Genomic DNA, 11,417 nt, shown 5'->3' with positions numbered 1-11,417 from the left:
GGAATGTGAATTCTCTTTTACTCTGTTTAAAAGAACAACAATGTCACACACCTTAGTGATGAGGTGTTCACTGGTTAAGGGTTTGGGTAGTCGGGATCCTCCTTTCTGAACCCTCAAGAGCTAATTTCTTGCAATTACACTTCTGTACTTGCTCTTATTCTTCTTCGAGAAATAGGCGTATGAATTTCCAATGGTCCAATCCTCATACTCCTCTTTATGTGGAATACCCATTGTTGCCATCACCATTTCCCTATTAATATGGACTAACACTTCCCCATCACTATTTCTGATACATCTGTTCTCAGAATCATATCTATTCATCCAAGCCAACACTAAATCTGGACACAGCACAACTAATGGAAATGCAGCAGCTTCCACAAGACCACTCTTAACTATCTTCTCCATTAGCAACCTAGCCTGAGGATTCTTAGCCCTTTCAAGAAAATTTCTCAAATCTACATGAACTAATGAGGTGTCTTCCATTTTTGGCAAGATACTCACTAAACATGAGGTTCGGTCAAGCTTTGGCAGCACGGGCCTCATTCTAACTATCTATTTCCTTAACCAATAAATTCTAACAACAATACAATACGCTACCCCAACACTTTTTAGACCTTCCCTTTTTCAATACTGATAAAACTTCAGTGCACAAAGAAACACAACATAGGGGAAGACAACTGAACTTACGCAATAACACCATGAAATTGGAAACTCTTCCAGAAAACAGAGTTGGATTTACCTTTGGTGCCTCCAATTAATTCAAATTAGGCAACTGTGACCTTCCTAAATACGGAAATAAACTCATACATCTTCCTTTAATCATACAAGCAAATATCTATAGGGTTGCACACGCTTCATCATGATTTACTTTAGGCATGCAAAGTGATGTTGAAATGACAAACCTGACACCTTCTTAATTAGCCATCACTTCCACACAAGAAATTTGATATTTTCATGATTACTTTCCACATTTAGAATTTCAAAAAGCCAAATAAGGGAATATTCCTTCTTGTCGGGCCGCTTTTACTTCCACCAAAAAGCTTTTCGGATTAGTTTGAAAAGAACTTATGAACCTTGAACCACTTGAACATGAGGTTCAATGGTTCAAGTTCATTTAAGCAATCAAATAGTAACGGTTGGCACATAAACAACACCGGGAACGAGCGACAAAGAAAAAGGAATAATTGAAGTGAACCTTGAACCACTTGAACCGCTTGAAATTTGGTTCAAGGTTCAAGTCCACATATCAACTTAACATAAAAAGAAATACTTGCACTCATCATATAACAATACATTGCCATGACCCGTTAAAAAGGCATTATTGAACCTTGAACCCTTGAACCACTTGAACACGAGGTTCAATAGGTTCAAAACTTCAATGATCGAAGACCAAGTGAACGCATTTGAAATTTTGGTGACGAAGACCGGAACGACTGACTTTTTCTTCTTTAACACTACGCTTTGAACCTTGAACCTTTGAACCTTTTGAAAAAGAGTTCAACGGTTCAAGTACGAAGAGAACAAATGACCTGATAGAACAAAAGGCACAAAAAGACAACCCACAAATTGGAAAAAAATATATATTTTTTATTTAAAAGGGAAAACTCACGGGTGAACTAACAACTAATTATTTACAATAAAAATTAAATATAATAATATTTTAATATAAATTTAAAATTAATAAAACATATTAATTTATGAAAATTATAAATATACATTGCAAGAAAAAAATTAATACAATCTTGTTTAAAAATTAAAAGAAACATTCTTTAATATATTTAAAAAAGGTTTGTATAGTGCATAAAAAATCATTTCATCTGGAGTTAATTGTAGTTAACTCAACCCATTTCAGGTAAGTCTGCAAGAGAAAAACATATTAAAGTACATATTCAAAAAATTAAGTTAGTCATAAAAAAACTTCATCAAGCAGCCAAAGTAGAGGCAGCCAAGGGAGGAGGATCTGGATCATATTTCTTTCCCCATGCATCAACAGTGTCAGGAGTCGGGTTTGACACAGAGCACCCATATTCAGGGGCTTTGTCTTCTTCTCCTTCCTCCCGCATGGGAGGCAAATTCGCTAGAGCTAGGCAGGGAAACTTGGAGGTGGTGACAAAAGGCCACCTAAAGCCACCACTAGTAGGAGGAGCCAAAGTCACAGGAGCAGCAGAAGGCCACCCTGAGGTAGAGCTACAATGTGGAGGAGAAGCCAAGTGGCACCTCCACACATCATATCTCCTGCTAGAGGAGTGGCTAGGATCCTGGGATAGTAGGCTTGACAAAGATAGAATCCAGCAGCACTCTGGCAACCACGCAAGGGGCATTGCCCCAATGCTAGAGAAGCTCCTATAAGTGGCCCACCTCTAGAGCCACTTAGTCAGCTTGTACTCGAATCTACATAAGTGCATTATTACAAATGCAAGCTTTAGCATAAAGTGAGACATTAATATCCAAAGAGATGTGAGTAAAAAGAACTGTATTTCTATCCTTCAAAAGGGTAAATAAGATCTCCATTATGAAAGAATGTCATATCTAGGAAACATTGAAGGGGATTCTAGGCAAATCGCCTAGAAGACCCATATGGCAAGAAAAGGGCTCACGCCAAAAAGGCCGAAAGAAATCATGCATCCAGCTCCAATACTATTGATCTCTTCTACAAACCAAAAAATATGCATAAAAGTTTATGGGTGACCACAAAAAAGGCACCGTTATTAATGTTAAAAAAATGATAAATTAGTAATATATATAAAAATCTTAAATTCATTAAGTTTTTATATTTATGTCAGAAAATATCCAATATAATATTGTTTATAGTTATAAGTTCTATATTGAAAATATTTTAAATTAATATATATTACACATTAATATTAAATGATAACAAATTAATGTATTGAGGCAATCTTAAAAAAATATAAGAATAAATAATTAGTAATAATAAATGTCAAAAACTAGAATTTAATCTATTGTGACAAGTTTTCATGTTCATATAGGAAAATAGAAATCAATCTTAAAATTCATATCAAAATATTTTAAAAATTAGAAACAATTATATCTAATATTTTCAAAATATTCTAAATTAATTTGTATTTTCATAATAAATATTATAAAGAATATATATTGATATTATAAATTAGAATTACTATATTAAGTTTTGATAAATAAAAGAGGGATAGGCCCGTACCATAATTACTATTTTATCTTTACCTATAATATTTTTTATAGTTTTTAAATATCTTAAAGTGTCATATACGACCTAAAAGTGGCAAAAAAGCCATATGGACCATCAAATTTTAGCCTTGCCTGCAAGGGTGAGCTCCAAAACAGAATAACTAAGATCATATGAACAAAGTAAAGGGTGGACTCCAAGATGTAGTGCATGAAAAATTAAGATCCTACTGCCTCTACCTCTTAATGGTGGTTTTTGTCAATGTGTGGGTTTCTTTTGTGCTTTTTTCAAAATGCTTCAAACTCTAAAATAAAAATGCAAAATAGAAACTTGGTAATAGTAGAACAAATTCTTGCAATCTAGATTGTGGGTTTTCTTATGATAACACTAAACCCAAAACTAGTGAAGCTACAATCAAATAGTTTGGATGAAAGCATCAAAGTGTTGAAGATGGGTTTATCAATGGATCTCTCAAAATACAAAGAGGAGGTAGGGGTTGTCTGGTTGGAAGAAATTGGGGAAACTAATGAGAGGGGGAGCAAAAGGAAATAGGAAATTATATCTCAGATGAACATGTTAATACAATATACTCCAACTACAAGGAATAAGGAACATCACACCTACACACAAGTCAGAGAAAGATTAATATTTGAATGCCAAGCAATATAAAAGGATCCTACAACAAAGGCAAGCCAAAATAGCCAGAAGATTAAGATTGCTAGGGGATAGTAAATTTATTGCAATCTTCCCAATGGTAATAAACTTCAACCAAACAATAGTAATTCATGAAACACAATAAGAGAAATTTAAAACAATGAGGAATTACAGGGAAATCATGAAATCTTTGAAAATCAAGCTAAAAGAATATGTTTGCAAAATCACTAGCTTAATTGCATGGAGGAAATGAAGATGCATGAGGTGGAAACAAGGGGAGAGGTGAAAGGTGAAGGCAATTTGGACCAATACAACCCTATATCAACCCCTTTAACTTGGTTTTTAGACTTGTATATTATTGAACTAAGGGGACTATAGACGAGACTTGAAGGTCTAGAAGCATTGGAATAGAGGAATTATAATAAATGGTAAGAGATCAAGTATACCAAACATAAACTCACTAAAGAAAATAAGTCATTTAAAGAGGAAATAGTCAAACTGCATATTTGAAAACAAGCCAACAAGAAATATCGCTCATGAAGCAAGAACTAAAGCAGATTCAATATGGAAATTCTCACAAAAAAGTGGAGGAAAGAAGCACTTCACCTCTATAGGAGTTCCAATCAGAAATAGAAAATATAGAGATCAAGAAAGACAAGTTGAAGAAAAAAATAGAAGGGGCAAAATTGTAGGCACAAGTAATGAAAGATTAAAGTAGGGAGTCAAAGAAAAATCATTGAGAAATAGATTAAGGTGAAATTAGGGGAAGAAAAGCATTGGAATGACAGAGCAACAAACATAATAATAAAAGAATTGAATGATTATAGATAAGGTGAGCATGTCAATACATTAATTAAAGACTTTTTAGAGGACAAATTGGAGTGGTTAGGGCATATTCATGAAGCAAGAATAATTGGTAGAGTGTTACAAGGTGGCAGGAATAGGAATATAAGGATAACATTGAAAAACATAGAGGACAAAAACAAAACTATTAGGAACAAAAAGTTTATTAAGGGAACACGACTCTACACAGATGAAGATTTAATCCCATTACAATTGGAAGAGTGAAGAAAGGAATGGGAAAATTTGGTCACAATAAAAAACATAGATAGTGAGGCATGGATGCATAGAGGGAAATCTTGATTCAATAACAAAACAAAACCTAACAAATATGAAGGCAGGGGCCTTCTGGCACACCTCTCATTGGTAAGTTCAAATTGCAGGGGTTATCCTTGGTTTAAGACCCATAGCTAAGGGAATGGACATAATTGTCCTCCTTGAATCACATGAGCATGAGGGAAAAAAGGTTCGGAGTTTTCAGGGTTACACAAATATGTTAGTATGGAATGAGCTAACCAAAAGTGGAAAACTCTATTAAGGGGTAACAATTTTAGTATGAGAATCTTGGGAAAAATTCATACAAGTGGAAAAGGAAGACCCACATAAGTAGTACATATGGATAAAAAAGTTGGTTAAGGAGCTAACAAGTTATCTTCTGGCATGTTACTTTGCTTTCCATGGCTCAAAATCCTATAAGAAGAATAAACTAGACAAATAGAGCCCATATGCAACCTTGAAAAATGATATATCAACACACAACCACAAAGGGTAAATCATCTTAGTTGGAGATTTTTATCTAGAACTACAAATAACTAGCATATTAACCTCAATAATAAAGAGGGAATGAGAGAGAACCCTTTTATGGTTGGAAGAGGAAGGGAACCAAAAGTGGGAAAGAGTATCTCAAGATTAAAAAGGAGCTATCACACAATATGGGTCAAAATTGTTGGGAGTTTGCAGCTTGTATGATTTGAATATATGCAATGGTTTAAAAGCTTGGCCAAGATTGAGGAATGTTACGTGTCACACCTAATGTGGTCAAAGGGTGATGGACTATGTTATACACTCAAAAAATCTTATAACAAGTTTAATGGACATAGAGGTGAAGGATTGTCCCACAGAAATGAAATGAAATCACAATCCAATACATGTAAAAATAAGCATACAAAAAGATAATGATCATCAAAAGGAGATGGAACAAAATAAAAAGAGGCTAATAAAAGTACAATCCTTTTGATGCATGAAAACCAAGAAACCTTTTGAACAACACTAAAAAAATAGCTGCACAAAATGGAAACAAATGGAATGGTCAATTCAAATGACAAAATAATAGGAAGCATTATTTTGACCTCTATGATCCTTAAGGATCTCAACTCTTGCAAAAGGTCTAGGCCTAAAATAAGATACAAAAAATAAGTTTCCATTGAACACATGGTATGATGAGCACTATAAGGTAGCAAAGAAAATAGTCAAAATATGGGGTAATAACAAGGAATATGCAAAGATGGTCAGACTAAAATAAGAAGACTACATAAAAACAAGAAGAAAGGAGTTGATTTCTCTTGGGGGACACAATCCAAGAAGTGTTCAGAAATAATTGCAAAAAATAGACATTGATTAAAGAGAAAAAAATCACAAACCTTGAATGGTTAGAGTGTGCAAAGTAGCTATATGAGAGAGAGAAAGATAAAGACAACCCTTCATTAATCAATTCAAGATATGAACTCTTCTCTTCGAAAAAATATTAAAGAAGGAATAAACAAGCTTGAAATGGGTAAATATTGAGACATATATGGTCTACCAATAGAATATTTAAAATGGGGCTTGGAGACCCTCATGCCGCACATTAAAAGAATATTCAATGAGGTCATTCAAAATGGGTTTCTGATAAATTCAACTATTACTATTTCAATCCTCTTGCTGAAAAGTGGTGACATCAGCAACCCTTGAAATTAACACACTATAATGATCAATCCTCCTTTTGGTAAACTTTTTGGGAGCATGATATAAAAATGGTTAGTGTTTGGGCTAAAAAGGTGGGAAAGAGGGTGAAAGGCCAAGCAGGATTTAGGCCAAAGCATTCTACAATCGACTATTGGATTATGCTTAGACACTTGATTGAGAAGACTTGGGATAAACAAGGAATGAAGGTCTTTTTCTAATTTATTGACTTCAAGAAATATTTTAATACGGTACCTAGAAGAAAATTGTAAAGTAGAACTGAAGAATTCAAAATTTCAAAGCAATATAGGGTTGTTGTTCATAGGCTATATGACCAAGTTTGGTAAAAAAAATCAAACCAAACAAGGGAAATAGAATCTTTTGGAAGTGGCTAGACAAGTTTGGTGGTGGTGGTGGGGAGGGGGGGGGTTTACTTGACCAATTATGTTATAAGTTTCTTCTTTATGTTGGTGATCCCATTTTAATGGCAAAAACAACACAAGATTTAAGGGAAGACCTAAAAGCTCTAGAGCTATTTTTCCATGAGGTGGGGATGTAGGTGAACATTAGGAAAACTATGCTCGCAATTTTTACCTTGAAGAGAAATAAGTTTCATAGGGAATTTTTTGTTTGAAGGAAGCCCCTTATAGGTGATCAATGAATATAAATACCTTGTCATTAGTTTCTACAACAAATTCAGCTGGGAAACATTTAGAACAAAAAGGATACAAGGGGGATAGAAATAATTATATTCATTTCAAAATAGTTGTAGAAGAGTCAAATGTATGGAACTAGAAGACTAGGAAAACTCTTTTTGGGATTCTAGTGGTTTTTTACAAATGTGAAGTATGGGGTAGCAACACTTAAAAAAGAAAGTAGAGACAAATAGAGAGATTACAAAAACATTTAATCACAAATAGCCTAAAGATTAAATCAACTATTCCATATGATATTGTCTTGGAAAAGGTTGAGGACTTTTGCATTGAAGCATTAACTATTTATAGTTTTTAAGTTACCTAAGAAGATTAGATAATATGGAGACCCATTGCTTGCCAAAAGTGGGAGCTAGATAGAAATTAGATAGAATGAAGAGAACGTGGATGAAACAACACATAAAATGGATGAATAAGTTTGGTATTATCATAAGTGAATGTCCAAATATTAATGGAGAAATAAAAAAGTATCTGCAAGGAAAAATCAAAGAAAGAATGTGGAAAGGGATACTTGGGAGGTAAAAGGAATATTATGTCAAACATTTCAATCCTAGATACATGACCATACACAAAAGAGCTACATAGCGATGGAAATAAAATAGAAAGAAAAAATATTAATTGCTCAAATAAGAACTAGTTTGTACCAACTTAGATGTGAAACCGGAAGATGGGTGATACCTAAAGAGGAGTAGGAAAACAAGAAGTATAGTTACTAAATGCAAGAAGTGGTGGAGATAGAATAGAATTACATCAGGGAGTGTTCAAATCACAAGGATATCCAGATTAATTATATTGAGACACTAAAAGTGAACTTGAGTAATCTATTTGAAGAAGAGAAGATAATAAGAGTTGTCGACTTCTTGGTCAAGATACATAGTAGAAGATCCAAGATGCATAAGGAAAAGGAGATTCAAGAATGGTATTTTGGGTTGTGCATGCTTCTCTTTTTTGGTTATCTATGGGTCCCATAGGCTACTTGTCCATGTGGACGTGATTAAAACATTCATTCATATGCCCCCATCATTTTTCACCTCTAGTTTTTTCTTTTGCCATAAAAGTAGACAAAAAAAACTTTCTCTACCATCATTTGTTGCCTGACCTCCACATGTCACAATGAATTTTTTTCTAATTGTTTTCAAATAAAAAAAATTGAATCTCAATGTTGACATTATTGTGAGGGCTTGGCAAAATCTTTTAAAATAAAAAACTTATGTATTATTCAAGGTTGGCTTTATTAAAAAGAATAATATTATTGTAAAAAATAAAACCCTTTTCCATGTTCTCATTTTTAATTAAATATTTTTTATATCAATTATATATTAAAATGGAATTATTATGAACTCTAAATAAATTATATTAATAAATAATATTTTATATTTTATACTCTACTAGTTATATCAATAAAATATTATATTATAGATTTAATATTATAGTTATTATTATTATTAGTTTAAAATCATAGTTACAACAATAATATAATATAATATAATATGATATTTAATATTTTATTGAATCACATGTGTTTATAAACCGTATATAATTGAATGTATATAGTTATTTTTTATTTTTAATAAATATATATTTAATAGAAATTTGTTATTAATAGTTTATTTAAAATAAGTATATATTATTCATTTAGAATATAATATGTACTTAAATGTCAATATATTATATATTATAATAAAATATATACAATAATAAAATCAATATAATTTTACAGTATATCATATTTTATTTATATTAAATATATATTTTTTAATTTAAAGAAAAGTACTGATAGTATATATATGAATTTACAATTATTATTTTAATAATATAAGTCAAATTTTATGATTTAATATTTGAATTGTTTAACATAATTTTTTAATAGTTCTAAAGTAATTAGTTATATATCCCACTATCATCACAACTTATGACCACTATCTTGAAGTCTAAAATTGGATGTTAGAAACACGTGTTAAATATAAAATGAACAAAAGTTTGAAACTAAACTTATTTTATAATAAAAAGGTAGGGGAAGGGCCCTAATCTCATGAACAACAAAAGACAAACCTTGCAATCATTCTCAACTAGAGAACCAAAGTCTAAAGAGTCATCAATTAAGCAAGAAGATACTATAAGAGTTAATGAACAACATAAGGCACATAGGCTTACCATAAAAGAAACATAATTGTAAAAATAGAAAGATATAGTAGCTAACCAGAACAACAACACACATGAGAATCATCATTTTATGAGTTTTTAATTTGCCTTGAGGGAGTCCAAAGAATCCCCCAAGCCTCTCCATCAGTTGTTGTTGTGTGATTATCCTTCTTATCTTCAACTACCTCAATACCCTATTTTTTACTCTATTATTTGATATTGGGGCTCCTTGAAAATAGTCCCATGATAGCTCTATTCATTAAACCATTGGTAACCTCAATAATAGTTTTGAGGTCATTTTGAATCTTGCTAAAATTTTCATTACTTTTAGCTCCAACTTCTCCTCTAGCTCAACCACCTTCTTTTGAAGCATCTTCACTTGATTCTTCAAGGAGAGAACCTTAGATTTTTTTCTATTGCCTTCACCACCAATTCAGTGGTGCCCAATGTCTTGAATATCTCTCATCTCCATGTCCTAATTCATAACCTTGTTACCATCTTCCTCCTACTCCTCTTCAATTATATAATGTAGTAGAAATGAGCTTCATTGGTACAAACATGCAAACTAGGAATCAAACCCAATCCCACCAATTATATTGGAGAACAACTAATAGGATGAGATATAAACTCTTTAGAGAGATAGGCACAATGGATTGATTATTCTCCTTTCGGTTTTGATTGATTGGATAAGAAGTGATGCAAAGAGATAGGCTAAATCATGTAATATTAGAAATACATATATTTGGAAATCAACTTACATATACAAAACTGGAAAGGGGATGCAGAGAGGAACATGTGTATGAAACTTGAGCTGAAACTAACTAGACACAGTAGCTAGGTGCCTTAGTCCAAATAATTGTCCGAGTACATAATAAAAATCCATCTAGTCTTGGGAGCCTCCAAGCCACCCTCTGGTCAAAGCACAAGCTACAATACCTAGACCAGAGTGCTAGGTAGCATTTTCCATGTGAACAAAGGTGTAATGCCCTTCTATGACACACTCCTTTTGGAACACTTGATTACTTGTTTAGAATCTTTGATGTTGAGATATTTATGGTGATTTCAGATACATTATATTTTTTATGTTAAATGATGATATACTCAAGACTATGATGATAGTAAGTCTTATGATTGGTTATTTATGTTTACTCATTATCATATGATGTGGTTTATATTTATTTATGGTGAATATTTTTTATGTGCTAACCCTTACTTTATGTTTTCACTAGATATGCTGATTTTATTGATGATTCTATGTTTCACCATGATGTCAGATTACTTTGGATGTGAAAGGGATTATGTCACATAACTCATTTATGAGTAGGGTGTGATGTTGTGGTTCTCTTTCACCTATTTGTCTATCTTATATACATATGTTGTATACATATATTTGGTATTATGCAGGAAGCAGGTACTGGGCATCGAATCCACCTACTCACATAGGTCTTAGTGTGCCTCTAATCCCAATGACAGCTGATCAAGGATGATATAAGGTTGTATCACATTCTTAACCTAGTCAATGTCTAGTCAATTAAATGTATAGCTTGAGTCATCTTGTGGGTTTATGTGGTTCAAGTATGTGGTATTTTATTTAATCCTTATGTAATATGGTGAAAAGTGAATGATGGGGAGATCAAGAGGAAATATTTTCTTCCCTCCGAGGAGAGAAAAAAGTTTCACTATGGATTTCCCTTCAAACACTTCATGCACATTACGTCAAAAGAGGGGGCAAAATTCACTAGATCCAATCTCTTGGGAAAGAGATTGAATGCTAAATGAATTGATAATGGTATGAAAATGACAAGATAACCCCTCTTTTAAAATGGAAAGATTATTTGTGTTAAGTGTTTCAAGACTAAGTGTAAAAGTAGCAAAGAAAAATTTATAACTTGAGATACAAGAATGGGATGAAGCTATGCACCTAGATCTAGTTATAATATGTCGAGATGAAGCTACCCTGTGAA

This window comes from Cryptomeria japonica, chromosome 5 (genome assembly GCF_030272615.1).
Source record: "Cryptomeria japonica chromosome 5, Sugi_1.0, whole genome shotgun sequence".
NCBI classification, from domain to species: Eukaryota; Viridiplantae; Streptophyta; class Pinopsida; order Cupressales; family Cupressaceae; genus Cryptomeria; species Cryptomeria japonica.
Note: the sequence above shows the minus strand (reverse complement) of the source record.